Here is a 19,490-nt window from a genome sequence, read left to right on the forward strand (position 1 = left end):
CACTCACTGAGCACCATGTATGACGCCCTGTGCTGGGCTCAGTAAAAAGGCCAGTTGTTGTGCTGGCCCAAGAAAGACAGGGGCCTTGTTCTGTCTCTCTGCGCTGGCGTCTTCCGACTCCAGTGGTTTTCTGGTGAACGTTTAACAACCGACTAGGGGTGGGGCGAGGGGGGGAGCCCTGATTCTAGAGTTTGCCAGTTTCTATGGTGTAAATATTCCCACCACGGATGGCCGAGTTCAAGCCACCACTGTGACATCATTTAACGTGGAGTTGAAAATGAATGGGCATGCCATAAAGATACAATAGATATAAATAACCTTAAGGACATAGATAATAGTAAAATGTAGCAAAATCATTAGTAAGTGATGAATTTTGAGTACGTTCTACTTTTGTTTTTAGTATCATTTACTTGTTGGCTTATATAATTCAATTTGTAATAATAACTTAAAAAAAAAAAATGGGGTTAACATCCCGCTTGCAAAATCCCTGAAAACTGGATCACCAGCTCTAGCTGCCACTGATGGGTTACTGGACGGTGCACGTTTTACTTCGGCCACCAGGGGGCGACAGACGCGGGCCGACGCGCAGCTGGGACCGAGGGTGGAGACCCCCGAGCTCAGCCGCCGGGCCTCTTCCCGGCCCCCCAGGACAATGTGGACGCTGTTCCTTCTGTGTCAGGCGTGTCCCGGCCCTAGGGCGGTGGCAGGGGTCTGGGGGTGCAGAGGAGCCGCTCTCTCCACTGACCCAGGCTCTCCGTCTGAAAAGCCCGCGACCTCTGTACGCAGTTCCCTGGTGTTCCCCGAGACCGCGGAGGCGCACCCGGGCGGCTGTCAGAGCCCCTACCCGGCAGCCTCTGCGGCCCAAAGTGCGCCCGGCCTGCTTTCCCGGCATCCTTCGCGCGGTGGCCATGCTTGCGCTGGCTAGGTATCCAGAGCAAGTCTAGGTTATTAATTGGCCGGAGTTAATTAATCACTGGGCAATTAGCTTATGTTTTCCCTGATCCTGAGCCCGGCTGGATTAGTGAGGAGGCACTAGGGACAAGAGCTTCCTCTTGAGTCACCCTGAGGCAGCAGCACCTGGGGAGATGCAGGGATGGAGGGAGCCAAGCCGGGTTTCCGGTGGGGTTGACCTTGGGGCAACGCCCGGCTTGGGCGGGAAAGCTTGGGGTTTGAATGAGGAAGTCTGGCTTCTCCCAGGTTTCCCGCCAACTCTTTGCACGACCTTGGGCAAGGTGCTTAACTGTGCTAGGCCTTGGTTTCTTCCGGATACAGAACTGCATCCCTTGAATCCACTCCCACTATCCCCGGGGTGATTTACTCTAGCGCCACATCCCACCGTGTTGGTCCTTCATGAAAATACCATCAAAAACAGCCAGCTGCTGATAAGACAAAGCTGAGTTTGTTGCTGGGGAGGGCAAAATTGAGGTGTTGAAGTTTTGGGACCTGTTTTAAGGTGGGTCCTTTGATGCAGGATTTAATTAAGGTTGGGTAAAGAACATGTTCCAATAGTTTAGGATTATTGGTTACAGCGAAGTGAGGATTTCAAAGACATTTTTGCAAGCCCTACTTCGCTGTAATACTGAAAGGCTTTGTTTGATGCTACAAGGCTTTTTGTTTGATGTTGAAATGGTGTGTGGTTTTTCTTTTCTTTTTTTTAAAGGTGAGCGATAAGGGGATCTTAACCCTTGACTTGGTGTTGTCAGCACCACGCTCACCCAGTGAGCTAACTGGCCGTCCCTATATGGGATCCGAACCCGCGGCCTTGGTGTTATCAGCATCACACTCTCCCAAGTGAGCTACGGGCCGGCCCAGGTGTGTGGTTTTTAGTGGATTTTCCTGAACTCAAGCAATTTTTGTCTTCCTGGACAGGTATTTCCTGGAATAGTAAAGTCACAATAATACAGTTATGTCATTTTGCTTCAGCAAGTGTGAGTTGAAGTTCTCTGTTATTTGCATCCAGAGGCATCATGTTATGGTTTCCTTGTGTGTAAAATGGTAATATTGCAGGGAGAAGGGGAGGAGCTGGGCATGCAGTGAGAAGACCAAAGTTTCAGCATGTTGTAGCCTTTCAGTATTACAGCAAAGTAGGGCTTCCAAAAATGTGTGAGTCCTAAAAAATTATTTTTACTCTCAAGCAGAAAAAGGGAGCTGCCAAATGGAAATGCATAGATGTTTATTAAGTGTCCTCCAAGCATAACTCTATCCACTAGTCAACTGCAACTCAAAGAATATAGGTATGGGCCCATTGCATTTACTCTGCAGAGGTAGGTGCATGTTCATATGTTTGATGCCATGTGGCAGGGGCTTCAAAGCTAAGAATGCTCCAGACTTATCAAGGTCTTAAAATGGCCTTGTGATGTGTGAGTCCTGGCCTTCCTATTTCCCAGCTACGTGAATCTCCCGTCTCTCAACTCATTTCCTCATATGTGCAGTGGGGAAAATGATGATTTGGGTAGAGTAAGGAAAGTGAAGTGAGACAGTGTGTTGAGTATAGTAGCCAGCAGTTACTGGAACTGAGGCCCAGGTGATTTAGGGACAGCTTCAGCCCTGCAAATGGTGGATCTGGGACAACAAATTGTGAGAGACCATAGGCCCATTGGAAGCAAATTTGGGAGGACTCAGAGTGTTTAACAGCTTGGGAGAAATCAGGAGAAGTGAGGATGACACTAACCACTGTCTCAGCCCAGGGGGTCTGGGACTTGTTCAGGTCAGTTCCTGCACTGACCTGAATATTTAACAACCAGTTCTTTATAGGCATTAACTCTTTAATTGCTAGATTTGGGGGGAAGTCTAATGGACTGGAGCAGATGGGCAGTAAAGAGCCCCCTGGGGCTTGGGGAAGTGGCTCTTTACCAACCCATAGTTGACATTCATTTTGTCCCTATGAAATCATACTGCCTGAAAATCTGCCTTGCTTAGGAGAGCGTGGGGTACAAGGAATGGGGGAAGTGGAGATTGGCAGTACAACCCTGTGTGAGGCAGGCATGGTGAGAGATAGATTCCGATTGGGTGAGGCCTTTCTGGGCACTCCTCGGCCCTGGCACCTGAAGGCTGGGGTCTACTGGGGAGTCTACCAATGGAACCTTGGCTCCCTCTGGGCACCTAAATGTTTTGAGCAACTCCCCCTTGTGGTCCTGTACCCCCTTTGCTGAGACAGTGGTTAATGTCATCCTAACTTTGCTTCGTTTTCAGGTCCTCCCATCGTTTGGACTTAGGGAATTTTTTCCCCTCTTTTCTCTTTCTAGCTGAGGCATTTCCTGTCTCCTCTAGGCCTCAAACAACTGCTCTCCTCTTTCACAATAGACTTGGAGATCAGATCATTAGCAACCAAAAAACTAGTTCTCCTCTCCTCAAGGGCAAGAAAGACTGACTCTTCAAACCCTGTCTGGATTTGAGGGGAAATATCTGCATTCTATTTTTCTATTGGAAAGAAAGGGAAGAAAAATAAATCACCATACAACTTTTCTAGAGTGTGGTTTAATAGTACATATTATCAAAAGCTGTAAATAAGTTTGTAACCTTTGACTTAGCAATTTTTCTTCTAGGAAAAAAATTTATTTAAAACATTATTTTTATATATTTTTTGCTGGCTGGTACAGGGATTGAACCCTGGATGTTAGTGTCAATAGCACCACACTCTAACCAACTGAGCTAACCAGCCAGCAGAATGTAACTTGAGGAAATAATTAGAGGTGCTTTCAAAGACTTATGAACAATGTTGTTTACTGGCACATTATATGCAACAGTAAAAGGATTGAATGTCCAGTATCAGAGGTCATAGGCTTAAGTAAATTATGGTACACTATACAATGGAACATTATATAAGCATTAATAATCATGTTATGAAAGAATAGTTACTGACGTAGGAAAATGCCAAACTATATTAAATTTAGAAGGCAGATTAAAATAGTGTATGATTCCAATAATATAAAAAGAAAAATATATAATCTGTAGCTTATTTCATTAATGAAAGAAAGTGAGCTGAGATGCCGGGTACTGTTCAAGCTTTATTAAAGAAAGAAATCTGCCAGGCTGTACTCAAAATGGAGGACAGCCTGGGGCTGCCCTGAAAATGGTGGACAGCACCTAACATAGGGTGGTGGGAGCTTATATTGGTATGTTGGCGCCAAAAGCTGGGTGATGTAATTCCAGGCTGGGGATTGAGTTAGGTCGTGGGAATGAAGAATTCTGCACATGTGGAAATGCTGAAAGTTTCATTTTCTCTGAAACCATGAGGCTTCTTGTAACAGAGAAGGGGAGACGGGAGGGGAGGAGGTGGGTGGTGTATTTTGTACTTGGGCTTGTCTAAGATGGCACTGGTTATGTTGCAGATCTATTATTCCTGCCTTTTAAGTATAGGAAAAAGGGCAGAAGTCTCATTCTTCTGAAGCTACTTCCTGCTGGAGATGGACAAAAATATGGAAAAAATAAAAGATTTATGTTGGTGGGTAAAACAATTAGGTGGCGGGGTACTGGTTTCATGTGGGGAGGCTGTATTCCTCTGGGGAAGGGTCGCTGATTCTGAGGGGCTGATATCCTCCTTGCAGGAACAGTTTGGTGACCTTTTGGTTGGTGAAAGCCTGTATACGTTCCTGCAAGAAATTAGAGAAACACCAAAAGAAACAGGGACCAAAAACTAGGATGAGACACAGTTAGGGGTCCTAGTAGGGGCATAAGCCAGGGTATGCAAGGGTTCAGTGAAATGGTTTGAGTTGTTTTGGAACACCCTGAGCTCATTTACATAATGACAGCATTCCTTCCCTGAGAAGAGGCAGGTGCCTTCCTTCTTGGCTGTAAGGAAGTAAAGGGCCCAACGGTTCTGTGAGGTGACTGTCCACCGTCATGAGTGAGGTGACCTGTCACAGGAGGGAGGAGATGCTATCTATGCTTAGTACTTTGAAAGTTTTTGATAGAATTGAGAGGCAGTAGCAAGGCCCGCTATGCCAGTTCCAGTTGCAGGAAGGATCTCTGCCACAATTAAAAGGTACAATTAGTGCCCTACAGGAGCAGGGGCACTTCCTGAGAGGCAGGCTGAAGTTAGTCCCAGTCCCGTCTCCATCTCTCCATCTGTTTGGAGGGTCATGTCAGGGACGAGTTAAAAGAATATGCAAAAAATCATGTTGGGGGGCAGGCAACAGGATAATGTAGTTTTACAAAGGAAATATTTTCTGGTTTTAGGGCATGGATGAGGAGGGGGTAAGTGAGTGGTAGCATTTAAGGCAGAGTGTGGGCAGGCCCCACACAATGCTGACAATTCCCACTGAGGTGAGATTAGAGGAAAGTGAAGAAACGTTTGTGGAAACATTGTGGGCTGCATCGACAGGGAGGGGGTTGACCACAAAAATTTTGTCACAAAGTGGGAGTCAGATGAGTCACTCGGGGACCAGTCTGATTCGCTGAGGACTGCATCATTCCTGCAGAGCTGGAACCTCTATGTTCCAGGTAAGGGGGAGCATTGAGATAGGAGGAAAAACACAGGAAGGATGCAAAGGGTTAGGGAGCCAAAAGAATTTAAAGGGGACATTGCCATGATGAAATTGCTAAGAAGCTTCTTACTGATAGGAGGTAAAGGAGCACCAGGAGAAATCTTCTCATAATGTTACACTCTTTGGGGGCAGCTGCTGCCAATCCTGTAGAAAGTACTAGAACAGATAGTATAATAGTAGTTCTTGTGTGAGGGATGAGAAGCGAGCCTGCAAGAGTGAGAGGATAATCGCTGGGGGAAAGATCATGCTTCTTCTGGGATTGGGGGAAGAGCAAAGGTCCTGAAGATTTTCAGTTTTGTGGGTCCTAAAATGGACAAAGTGTGAAGAGATGTTGGGTTGGGGATTGAGCAGGGGGACCCCTCTGGCTTGGTGTCAACAGATTCTTTGGGTAAAGTCTCAGGTGCTAGTTTTACCAAGGATAAGTGATACCAAGAGGGCCTTTCTTAGTACTTTTACTGCTGTGGGGGTGGTGAGAAGTACTGTATAAGGCCCTTCCCAACATGGTGAGAGAGGCTTTGGGATTTGGGTTTTAATATACACTTGCTGTCCCGGTCTCAGTTTAAGGTCTGAGAAGGTGTTGGGGAAAGGATGAGGTAATAGAAGGTTGGCCTGTTCCCTAAGATCCCTAATGAGTGGAAGAGTAGGGAGATACTGGCCTAAAGGTGATGAGCTGGAAGGGAGAGATGTGAGAGTGAAGGGCCTACCGTACATAAGCTCGAGGGGGCTGAGGCCTGTGGGCTTGCGGGGGGCAGCCCACAGGCGAGTGAGTGACTGGTGGGGAGGCCAAAACGAGGGATGATTTCTGAAGTGAGAGCATGTGTTACTGCTGTAGCATCCTCTGAAGTGCAGGGAAAAGCCTCAAACCAATCTGAAAAGGTATCTACTAAGGTTAGAAGATAGCATGTCCTTTTGTGGGGAGAGTACTATAAGGGCTGAGGAAGGCGTGGTAGGAGTTCATAGCCTATATGAACTGAATTATGGAAATCTAAAAGGATTTGCTCAGCTTGTGTGGTAGGGAGGACACAGCAACCAGAGAGAGTATACCAGTTGTCCTTTCTCTGTGCCCCCAACTGTTGGAGGTGCTGTATTTCTTGGAGTGTGTATTGGGATAAGGGCATAAGGGCCATGAGAAGGACCTGAGCAGGAGAGGAAGAGTTGGGGCCTGGTGATTGAGCAGCCTGTTTTGCAGTTAGATCTGCCAGTTTGTTTCCCTGGGCTATGGGGTCATTGGAGGTTTGGTGTCCTCTGCAGTGTATAACCCCAACCTCCTTTGGGAGTTGTGCAGCCTCAATAGCTTGTATTAGGTGGTGCTCCCATCTATGAACCACATAATGGGACGTGGGGAGATGTGTGGAAAGGTATTGAGAAAGAGGTCTAAAGCCTCCATGCAATTGTGTTCTAAGGGTCATGAGTGTCTTGTGATGAGAGTGGCTGGATTTTAAGGGAGGGCAAAGTTTAAAGGAGAACTGGGAGTTTTCAGTGAAAGTAAGGTGAATAAGTTGTATGTGGGAAAGGGAGAGAATTGACTTGGGCTTATGGCTGAGAAGGTCTTGACTGTTTGTTGTTTAAAAGTTAGTTTAGAGCTTTCTTATGCTAAAAGTGTGGCTGCCACCAAGGCTCATAAATGGGGGCCCATTCTTGAGCTGTGGTGTCTAATTGTTTAGAGAGATATGTAACCGGGGAGAAAATATCTCCTGCCTCTTGTCCCAAAAACCTGACCACCAGTCCTTGGGTTTCAGTGATGTATAGGATAAAAGGATGAGATAGGTTTGAGAGAGATAGAGCTTGGGCTGCCAGGAGAGTGGCTTTTAATTGCTGGAAGGGAGAATGAATGGGCTTTGTGGGATCTAAGGTAATGGCAGGATCCTTTTTGTCTGCCCCATAAAGTGGTTTCACTAGCAGCCAAAGTTAGGAATCCATAGGTGAAGATACCCTGCAAGCCCCAAGAAAGAAAGGATTTCACCCTTTGTGGTAGGAGTAGGGAGTTCAGAAATTAAACTTTTGTGATCCACCGTTATTTCTCTGGTGTTGGGGGTGGGGTGGAGCCCTAAGTAGGTGACTGAAGGAGAAGAAATTTGGGCCTTGCTGGGGACACTGGATATCCCCTGGAGGCCAGCAAATAAAGGAGAGCAACAGTGTGGGCCTGTGAATCCTCATAGGAGGGGCTACAAAGGAGTAGGTCATTCACATATTGTATTTAAGTGCTAGAGGTTGGGGGGGGGAGTTCAGATAAGTCTTGAGCTAAGGTCTGGATGGAAAAGTGGGGGCTATCTCAAAACCCCTGAGGTAGTACTGTCCAGGTGAGTTGTTGGGAACAGCGCATGTCAGGATTAGTCCTGTACTAAATGGTATGAGCCGTTAGGCTTTACAACCAGAAGGATGGGTGTATTGAAAGGCGAGTGGGTAAGCAGTGAGAGATGAGAAGAAAGGAGTTTGTGTATGATGGGTTTTAAGCCTATTAGGTGTTTGTTAGCGATGGGGTATTGTGGGACATTAGGGAACAAAGAGGGGTTCTGCAGTTTAACAAGGATAGGGGAATGATGCATAGCAATGGAGGGAGAAGAAGCGCCCATACTAGGGATTAACCTTCTCTGAGGTGGAGGGGAAGGTGGAAGCCTGAGGGCCCAGATCTGGGTGTGGCCTTTAACAGGAGTATTGTAGCTGGAGTTAAAGTGTTTAGGGTAAGAGTAGCTTTGAATTTGAAAAGAATGTCCTGTCCCAGTAAAAGGGCTGGGCATTGAGGCATTACTAAAAATTTGTACATGAATTGGGTGTGATGTACTGTTGCTTTAGGTTGCTTTGCCCCCCAAGGATTTTTCACCTCTCTTCCCCTGGGTGATGGAGATGCAAAGGATTACTCAAAGACCATCTTTTCTGAGCAGTGAGAGACCCTGAAGCAGTTAATCTTCCCAGGACCCTTCAGTGAGAGGCATCCCTTCCTTGGGAAATTAACCCTGAATTGTGGTTCTCTTCCTGCATTTATTTTCCAGACCAGGAAGTTACAGGAAGAGAACACAGGCGGGGTTATAGTTTAACAATATAGGCTGGTAACTTTCATTGAAACAAGCCAGATGACATTCCAGTAAGGCAATTAAGTGGTCCTATCAACAAAAGCTTGATTTTAGCAAACATTCCTTCTGCCAGCAGCAATTTTCCAGTATCTTTACATTTCAATCAGTAACTAGTCTTTCCTTGAGCCAGCAACCTTGCTGTGCCATAAATCTTTATCTTACACCAGAGACTTTATAGCCTGAGGAAAATTTCCAGTCCTCCACAAGGTCAATATTTGAAACTGAAAGGCTTTGGAAAACCAGGCCCTGTGAAGTACATTTGCTTTAAGAATCCTCTACATCTTCCCCCATTTTATTTGTTTAAAAGAAAAAGCAAGAGCTATAGATCAGGTTGGCACAGTTAAGACAAAAGCATTTAAAGCAAAGTTGGTATCATTTATCATGACAAGTCCTTTTAATTTACTTCAGGTGAGGACTGATGATGTCATCATCTCAGGGTGGCTGCAGCAGCATCATTCCAGGTGCTGTGAATTGGGTGTAACTGTCAATTGTTGAAACTCCAGAATGGGATTCTGCTCGGTACAATAGTTGTTTCCAAGTCCAGAGAGTTTGTTATTATTAGTTTACCTGTCCAGGACATTACTGCTTTCAAAGCATCTAGTCCTTTGTGAAATTTTTGATCAATTACAAGTCTTTTGTTTAAGAACAGGATGTCTTATCCAAGTTACAAACACCCTCTTTAAGGCCAGGAAGATTTAGAGAACTGCTTTTGTAGAGAAAACGTTATTTCCCTCTTTATGATCAAGGCATTCCTCATAAAAGCATTGATGATCAATATCTTGATTGAAAAGGTCTTACTTTTTAAAGTATAAATCTCTCAGTGTTGGGAAGGCTCTTTCCCAGGTGGTGATTGAAAGAAGCATCTCAGCTCACTTTCTTTGAGTGATCTGTCCCACGTCGGGGGGGAAAGATGAACAGCAGGATGAAGCAGCAGTTTAGGCCAAATTATGGCAAACATGAAAGAGAGATCAGCAACTTGGAAGTGAGACATACTATCTTATATCCAAAGTTTTAAATTATATCCTGTTACAAAGAGAGAGTCAATTTTCATTGAACTTATAAAATAGCCATATTGCCATAATAATCATAAAGATGCTTAAAGTTATTAAATTTGGGGGGGATCAATTAGGGAGAAAACAAATGCTTTTATCTCTGTTTTAAATGACATTTTGCCAAACTGTTGTTAGTTATAGTTTAAGAGAGTTTTCTTACAACTGGAAAACATTAGGAGAAACAGCAGTGTTTTAAAATAAGGAAATGATAAAAACCCACAATTCTTTTAAATTAATTTACCAATTAACTGTTGTTGTTTTGACCTTTGTGAACAATTTCACAAACCCATCAGTTTCTTCATTAAAATTTTGGAATTTTAGTTTAAAGCTATGAACTCAAAGTTTGTTGGAAACTGTACCTATCAGAGTTTTTTCATGAAATATTTGAAGACATAACATTTTAAAATTATAATTAAACCAAGATTATGACTGGTAGCATTTGTATTAAGACACAGATATTTAAGAACCTTGCAAGATTTTGGAACACATACCCATAACACCTTCAGTACTGACAATGCTTTCGCATATAGTCTATTTATTAAATAAGCCAATTAGTTCTGATACATCTTTTATATATCCTTTGAGAAACTCCAGGGCCCTTGGAATTCCTCAAAGTTCTTTTAAACCAAAAAGGTTGGGCTTTTGATTTTGGAAAGCTTTGTCAAATAACAAAAAGGCTTAAAACATTTAGTTGAATAAAATCACAAATTATTACAAAAATAAAACCAAAGTGACAAAGGGTTTCAAAGGCAGAGAGCACAAGAAATTATCATGAAACAAGTTTCTTAAACCAGTTATCTAAGGGACAAAGAAAACCTTTTACAATTTTGTATTAAGAGCAGTCAAGTGAAAGGACCTCTAGTAGTCCTGTTTGATTAGTAAAGCCAGGCAATGATGTGTGCTGATAAGAACATTTTTATACATTCAAGTTAGTAAATAAGCATCCATTTACCAGAGCGAATTATACAAAGCCCAGTTGGAGTTTTAGCTATATTTACCAAATACATATTTATGGTTTCCCAGCCAAAAACTTTGTGTATTAGATCTATACCTTTATCAGTAAATGCTAACTAGGGCCTATGCAATATTTGGTATAGGTTTCTTTTCACTGCCATTTCAGGTCCCGGGTTTCCACGTGGCATTTGGAATCATGTGGAGTTTAAGAGAGAGGGCGGTATATACATAAAAGATATTGTCTCTCCCAGCATGGCCAGGAGGCAGAGCTGAGATAACAAGGAGACATACTGGCCTAGAGACAAATTTAGGTAAAAGGTTTGAATCAAATTTTGAAAATATATTTATCAAAACTTTAGAAGATTTAAGTCTCGTGAACTTGAAAAGTATACTTATTTATTTAATGAGTGTGCATTAATTATAAGCCAATTTGGTACCTTGCACATAACACAATTACACAAAGAGACATGAACATAGAGACATAACATACAGCTTACACACGCATATATGCAGACATAAACAACAAGAACAAATAAGGATCTTATAGGTTTTGTTTCAAATGTAATAGAAAAGTTCACTAGTAAAAAGGACAATCAGGTTTAGATTGTGTTATTTCCAAAAAGACTTATTGGTGAGGCCTCACCTTGCCTTAAAGAAAGAAAGATAACAAATTTACATTGTAAAGCAAAGTATGCAAGCCTTTTCAAGAAGATGCGGAGAAGATTTTCTTCCTTTAAGAAAATAGCATAGAATTCTACCATAGGATTTTGTGAAGAAATACATAGATGAGACTAGAAGAGAATTTAGAAGTCTGTGTAAGATAACCAGGTGGATGTCAGAAAATTTGAGACCATTTAGTTAAACAGGTAGATCTTAGCCTAGTTTTTGTTTCTCAAACAGCTTACTGAGCTCAAGAGCTGAGCCACCAATCAGAGATGAAACCATTTGACTCTTGAGGTTTTTAGGAGAAGAGCAGTAGACCCAAAAGGGGTCTGGTTGGTGCCATTGCTGCCTTTCTTCATAAAACTCCAGAGTCTTCAGTGAAAAAGAGTAGTACATGCAGTTAAGAAAAGAACCACTGCTTTTAAGAGAGGAGAGAAACATTGTGCAGATAAGAAAGAAAAACATGCTCAAACAATACCAACATTGTAAAGAAATATTAACTTCTTTTACTTTAGATTGTCCAATTTAAAGTTCTCTCTGTCACTGGCAAAGATTAAGTTTTATCCTTTTTTGGTGACATAAACATGTTTTAGTTTTTTGTTAAGGTCTTGGATAAGTCTCAGAGCGACTTGCCATAGATTCCTAGTTGTTAGGTGGGAACCCTAACGAGACCCATTGCATAACTAACCAGTGACCAATTTGTTCCCAAATTTTTATGTTAAGGCTCCCTTCCTTGAGGTATCAAGGACATGGTTGTTTAATATCCACTAACAGTTTTACAAGCTGCCATTCAGTTTCTTACAGCCTGCTGCTTTAAGGAGACATTGGAGTTGTAATGTATGTTCAGTCTCCCCTTTTGTTAATGAATTATCCATATTTTAAAAGTAAAGAGAAGGAAAAAATATCTCTGGGATTGAAAAGATCTAACTTTGACCTGCCGCAGGCATGCAATCGCTGATCAAAAGCCACCTGTGATTCCCTTACCTGGATGCATCTCCCTTATTAGGGACTCCCTTGCCGGGATGAATTGGATGTCCTATTCCTCTCCAATGCTTGACAGGTCAGTCTCTGATCCGTGGAGACTAGGGCACCATTTTGTTGCTTTAGGTTGCTTCACCCCCCATGGATTTGTCACCCCTCTTGCCCTGGGTGACAGAGAGACACAAAGGATTACTCAAAGTCCGTCTCTTCTTTTTTTTTTTTGACCGGTAAGGGGATCGCAACCTTTGGCTTGGTGTCATCCACACCACTCTCAGCCAGTGAGTGCACCGGCCATCCCTATATAGGATCTGAACCCATGGCCTTGGCGCTAACAGCACTGCACTCACCCGAGTGAGCCACAGAGCCGGCCCAAAGCCCATCTCTTCTGAGCAGTGAGAGACCCCGAAGTGGTTAATCTTCCCGGGACCCTCCAGCGAGAGGCATCCCTTCCTTGGGAAATTAACCCTGAACTGGGGTTCTCTTCCTGCATTTATTTTCCAGACCAGGAAGTTAGAGGAAGAGACATAGGTGGGGTTATAGTTTAACAATAATATAGGGTGCAGGAAAGGGTTTGCGTGACCCATGGGTGGTATTCTGATCCTGTGACCCCTACTATTGTGATAGAGGATGGGCTTGTTGGTCCTGTATATTCAGGAAGGGTAGAGTAAATGGCCCCTGTATCAATGACAAAAGAGATCGGCTTACCTGCTATGAGACGAGTTATTGTGGGCTCACACATGGTGATCTCTGTGGGGGCCTTTGGCCCTGGGCATCCTCAGTCCTCCTCCTGGGCAAAGCCGAGAAGCTCTGGTAGGGATGGCTGTGAAGCCAAAGGCTGTAGGTTGGGGACTGGGCCACTCCCTCTCTGGAGAGTGGCACAGTCAATCCCCCTGTGATCTGGCCATTTGTATTGAGGACGGGTTACAACAAGTCTGTGCTGAGTGGCCCGGTTGACCACATTTGAAACAGTTCTCAGGTGGCTTGCCTCTTAAGGCAGCCAGCTTTGGAGTAGGTGAGCCACAGATGGCATTAGCCAGGAGCTGGTATTTGGCCTGATCTCTTTTATAGTTTTTTTTTTTTAATATTGAGGGCTGATTGGGTAATGAAATGAGAGTATAAGAGGGCCATGCCTTCAGAGGAGTTTGTATCTATATGTGTGTATTCATGTAAAGCCTCAGAGAGGCGGGTTAGGAACTCGTTGGGATTTTCAGTGGATCTCTGTGATTTCTCTAAGCTTGTCATAATTGACTGACTTGTGAGTAGCCTTTTGGAGGCTGTGAAGTTGGTGTCTGATCATGTTATCCTGGAGATCTCGATCCCCATGGCCAGCCTGGTAGTTCCAATTTGGGCCCATGCAAGGAACAGCAATGGCTCTCACAGGCCGCCTACTATTTTGAGCATGTACCTGAGCCACCATCCAGAGCTGCTCCCTGTACATGGACTCAGACAATTCCTTCTGTCCCAGCCACTTCACGGAAGGGTTATAAAAAGCCAGAGCTGAGGTGGGGTTGTTACCTGAGAAGGAGAGAAGGGGAGAAGTTGGGCTGAGGACGAGCATCTGGAGGCCAGGTGTGGGGAAGAGAGAGAAATGTGGAGGGCTGATGGATCAGGAGATTGAGCTGAGTCTGGAAGGAGAGGTCAGCATGAACTAGGAGAATTTGAGACATACGACACAGTTTTGACAGAGAGAAGAATGCTTTCAGAGATAGGAGAAGGCCTGAACAAGGAATCTTTACAGATTTTGCCATTTTGGTGACTGTCTAAATTGGGTGCCATCTTGTGGCCACTGGAATCCATTGTAACGAGGCATTTGAGTTTTAATGTTTCCCTGGAGGCCAAGAAATTGGCCAGGAGACTGCCCAAGGGTGTAGACCATGGAGGTTTGGATTGTGGGGATCCCATTTAGAGGGTGAGAAAGGGCAGTTAGTCCTGGTAGAAGAAGCGTGCCAACAAAGAGCATCCTCTCTGCTGCCCACCTTCTTTTCGAGAGAAAAGCATGACCCACTAATGAAGCATCCTTCAATAGCTGGGGGTCACACGAAGAGTTCCTTCATCCAGGCGCCTGGGCTTTGTAGAGACTGGAGTTGTAGAAAGTAGTCAGGGGAACCAGTAGAAGTCTGCAGGACAGACCCACTGACTCACCCTGAATTGAGGCCGGTGTTGGATGCATTGTTCTGAAATGGCAAAAGGAGACAGTCCTGGAGGCATCTGGTTTTGGCAGGTCCGGGAAGGGCGGCCAGGAGCCAATCAACCCAAGAGAGGGGATCGTCTGATGGTCTGGCTGAGACGCTTCCTGGGTTTTGGCGCCATAATGAAAGAAAGTGACTGAGATGCTGGGTACTGTTCAAGCTTTATTAGAGAAAGGAATTTGCCGGGCTGTACTCAAAATGGAGGAGAGACCAGGGCTGCCCCCAAAATGGTGGACAGCACCTAACCTAGGGCAGTGGGAGCTTATATTAGTATGTTGGCGCCAAGAGCTGGGTGATGTAATTCTGGGGTGGGGATTGAGTTAGGTCATGGGAATGGAGAGTTCTGCACATGCAGAAACCCCGAAAGTTTCATTTTCTCCAAAACCATGAAGCTTCTTGTAAAAGAGAATGGGGGACGAGAGGGGAGGAGGTGGACGGCGCCATTTTGTACTTGGGCTTGTGTAAGATGGTGCTGGTTATGTTGCACATCTATTAATTAATTAAGTAAAAATTTGTAAACTGTGTTGCATTTAATTAATTAGTTGGCTGATTGATTTAACAAAATTAAGGGGCCACTACATGCCAGGCACTGAGGATACAATAGTAAGCTGTTACAAGTGTAATTTTCAAAAAAGTAAAAGCATGACTGAAATAAATATGAAATGAACATGTGTCGAAGATTTTAACATGTCAATAAATGAGGAAATCAGTAAGATGTTAAAACTGGTTTAAAAGAGAATCCGAAGAAAAGGCATCTATACAGGAAATCAGGAATGCTGAATGTGATTTGTTAGTGGATGCAAAACTGATCAGTATCCTGCAGAGCAAGAAAATACAATGTTTGGAATTATCTTTACTGCAAGATGGAGGGGGAAAAATCTATTTGTAAAGTAGTTTAGTAAAAAAACAAAGACACAAAGAACCCCATAGATCAGATAACTCCAAAGGATCTGCTGGACAATGCTCGGCATTTCTTTGAAAGGACACCCTGACACCTTGTTTACCCATTTCAAAGTCATCCACAGTTTCCCCTAACAAGCAAAGACAGCTCCTATCCTCATGGAGCATATGAGTATAGTCTACTAAGCCGACTGATAAACAAATAGACACATTTTAAAAAACGTTAATGAGAGAAATGGACAGGCTGCTGTTAAAGGATAGTTTTCATAGAAAGGTAAAATTATGACTTTCCTAAGATCATGTCAAAGATTTGATTTAGTTTATCAATTAATGAGGGAACCAGTTAAGATATTGCAACATGTACAGAAGAGGACTCAATGCACCACGTATTTTTGGCCAGATAAGAATTTGCTGGGGCCGGCCTGTGGCTCACTTGGGAGAGCGTGGTGCTGATAACACCAAGTCAAGGGTTAAGATCCCCTTACCAGTTATCTTTTTTTAAAAAAGAAAAAAAAAAAAAAGAATTTGCCAACAGATGCAAAACTGGCAAAACTGTCCATACCCACAGTGGGACACAATTTGCATTTCTATGAATAGGAATTATTTGCATTACTATCAGTTTTCTGCGAATGAACTTCTGTCTCTACGGAGTTATAGAATAGCCTAATCAGAGACAAACAGGGTGCATACCCCTGTAGGATCAATATTTGCCCCTTTCAAATCTCCCATACTTTTTCCTACAAGGATTAATAAAATAACAGAGCATTTCAGGTAAACTAGGACCTGAAGTGCCAATTCTGATCGTGGGATTCGGGGCTTCCAGACAGATGAAACAGCACGTGCGAAGGCCCTTGGGAGGAACAGGACTTAGAGGAGATAGAGGACAGTGTGGCTGGAAAGGAATGAGCTAAGAGAAGTGATAAAATGAAGGACAGCAAGAGAGCAGACAAGGAGTTTGGGTCTCCTTTTAAGTGCAGTGGACACTGTTAGAGAGTTTAAACTGGGAGGTGCTGTGCTCTTATGTTTTGTTAAACAGCTCAGATTGCCTTGTGGAGAAGAGACTGGAGGGGCAGCAACAGGACACATCAGGCGCCTGCTGTGGTGTTCTGGCACAGCTGATGGCATCCTGCGTGCATAGAGAGAGGCGCCTGTACCTGCCAGCTTGTTGTAGGCCTGACGGATGGATGTGGGTGGGGAGGATGAGGGTGAGTCAACAGTGACTCCTAGGCCTATGGCTTGAGCAACTGGGTGAATGGTGGTGCCATTTTCTGAGAGAGGGAACACTGAGGCAGTGTCCGATTTTCCTAGTTTGAGACGCCGGTTGGAAGTCCATGTCCCTGTGCCCAGATCATGGCTTGAAGGAGTGGCTGTGAGAGTCACACACACACACACACACACACACACACACACACACACACACACACACACACACGCTCCTCTCTTCCCCGGAGCTGTGAGAGTCACACACACACACACGCGCGCGCGCGCGCGCTCCTCTCTTCTGTGAGACACACACACACACACACACACACACACACACACACACACACACACACACACACACACACACACGCTCCTCTCTTCCCCGGAGCTGTGAGAGTCACACACACACACACACACACACACACACACACACACACACACACACGCTCCTCTCTTCCCCGGAGCTGTGAGAGTCACACACACACACACACACACACACACACACACACACACACACACACACACACACACACACGCTCCTCTCTTCCCCGGAGCTGTGAGAGTCACACACACACACACACACACGCGCGCGCGCGCGCTCCTCTCTTCTGTGAGACACACACACACACACACACACACACTCCTCTCTTCCCCGGAGCTGTGAGAGTCACACACACACACACACACACACACACACACACGCACACACACACACGCTCCTCTCTTCCCCGGAGCTGTGAGAGTCACACACACACACACACACACGCGCGCGCGCGCGCGCGCTCCTCTCTTCTGTGAGACACACACACACACACACACACACACTCCTCTCTTCCCCGGAGCTGTGAGAGTCACACACACACACACACACACACACACACACACACACACACACGCTCCTCTCTTCCCCGGAGCTGTGAGAGTCACACACACGCGCGCGCTCCTCTCTTCTGTGAGACACACACACACACACACACACACACACTCCTCTCTTCCCCGGAGCTGTGAGAGTCACACACACACACACACACACACACACACACACACACACACACACACACACACACACACACACACGCTCCTCTCTTCCCCGGAGCTGTGAGAGTCACACACACGCGCGCGCTCCTCTCTTCTGTGAGACACACACACACACACACACACACACACTCCTCTCTTCCCCGGAGCTGTGAGAGTCACACACACACACACACACACACACACACACACACACACACGCGCGCGCGCGCGCGCGCTCCTCTCTTCCCCAGAGCTGCCCTGCTCCTGCTGGAGAAACGCAGCACACTCTGACTTATACTCATTAGCAGTAATTAGCAGAGTCACTCACTTCCCTGGAGGGGTAAGGGGGAAGGAGGAACGTGGTTGGAGGTGGCTCCCCACCCTGCGGGGGTGGCTGGAGCTGGTTTCTCCGAGCTTCCTCTCCCAGCAGCCATGACGTGGCTGCCCAGGTCACCCTGAAGGCAGGGACATGCAGATCCCAGCTTTGCACAGCTTACCTCTGAGGCTGAATTGCAGCCCCTCGTTCTGCACCCAACCCCCAGACTTCGCTAATCCCTGTGTGGTCAGCCACTTCCTCCGGCATGATCCTCTGAGACTCTCTGAGGCAGGTAGACAGCCCGGGTCATGACCTCTGAAATCAGGACTCTGAGGTCCTGCCCCCTCTCCTCTGTGAGTCATGGATGAGTCACCAAGAACGTGAGGAGCTGCCCAGCCTGGCGATGGGTGCCCAGAGAGTCAGCTCATCCCACTTGGGCATTTCCTCTTCCTACTGGGCTCTGTATGGGCTGCTCCGGCTCAGTCCCTGTCCTTCCCCCTTCTTCTGGTGGTGGAGGAAGCCCAATCCTCCCAGACTGAGTTCTCAGCATTGGGGCTTTGAGCTGCAGCAAGAGTAGGTTCTAGTTGGTCCTGGGTAAAAGGGAGAGAATACTTGACTGCCTGAGAGTCTGGCTTTAGAACATGCCGATCACTTGTGGGTAAACTCGGGGGCATGCTGGTATTTAACAGTGGGCTAGCTGGGGGGAAAAGACCTGTTTTGTAGCATTTGTTGATTTTTGTTGTAAAATTTGTCCCATCATGCATGTCTGATCTCAAGATACCAATGTGATGTCAACAATTGCAATTTGCAAAGTGTGTGAAAATTTACCTCTTGTTAATCAGTAGAGCCAGCTTGAACACCTCCTTTAATAAACGTTATTTTATTATTATTATTATTTTGCAGCTGGTGGGTACAGGGATGTGAACCCATGACCTTGGTGTTGTAAGGCTGTGCTCTAACCAACTGAGCCAACCGACCAGCCCTAAACATGTTATTTTAAAGGTAAACAAACAGCGAAGCAAAGGGGGCTCCAAGCTCAGCTGTGATCAGTTGAATTCGCCAGACACAAGGAGAATAGTCTGTGGTGGCGGGTAGTAAGAGCTTTTCCATCAACCAGAGGAAGCAGCGTGTAGGCAGGGGAACTAGGGGTGGAGGTGAGGGGCTCTGACAACCAGAGTGGACAGTACAGTGACAATTCTGTAGGAGGACTGGTCATCTTCCTCTTCAAAGATTCCCAGCCCAGGCAGATGGGGTATTTTTCCATGAGAACAACAGGAGTCAATGGTGAAAATGTGATTAACTTTACAGAAACCCAGTGTACAGCCAATTTTTCTGAAGGAGGGAAAGGTTGTAGACAAAACCTAGGTGTGTGCTCCAAGGAAGGAAGGAAACTCTAGGGGAAGCTGCCATAGGAAAGAGACAGACCAGTAAGGGACAAGTGTAGCTAAGGAAATGCCTGAAGGTCTTAGTGGACCACAAGAGCTACAGTGTTTTATATTCTAGGAAGACACTAGCCAGAATGAGGATCCATGGAGTCACGTAATTAGCACCTGGATTCCAGAAGTTCAGCATTCAAAGAGTCACAGCCAGGGGCTCTGCATTTGGAAAGTCTGGGCTAGTAGGTGTTGGAGTTGAAGAAGAGCCTAGAAAGGTGGGAT

The 19,490-nt window shown here is 45.4% G+C and overlaps 1 long non-coding RNA gene across 2 annotated transcripts; it reads right to left on the bottom strand.

Annotated features, from left to right (window-relative positions):
• Positions 1–8,833: 8,833 nt before the first annotated feature.
• On the bottom strand, positions 8,834–18,161 carry LOC134380782 (uncharacterized). Of its 2 annotated transcripts, none has more exons than XR_010023911.1 (5): positions 18,014–18,161; positions 13,613–13,722; positions 12,913–13,027; positions 12,211–12,371; positions 8,834–9,444 (listed from the first exon to the last, which is right to left on the bottom strand). It is a non-coding gene; the product is annotated as an uncharacterized LOC134380782 (long non-coding RNA). The 2 variants fall into 2 exon arrangements; XR_010023912.1 differs by having other exon boundaries at positions 8,834–9,580.
• Positions 18,162–19,490: the final 1,329 nt, after the last annotated feature.

Source organism: Cynocephalus volans, chromosome 6 (assembly GCF_027409185.1).
Source record: "Cynocephalus volans isolate mCynVol1 chromosome 6, mCynVol1.pri, whole genome shotgun sequence".
Lineage (NCBI taxonomy): Eukaryota > Metazoa > Chordata > Mammalia > Dermoptera > Cynocephalidae > Cynocephalus > Cynocephalus volans.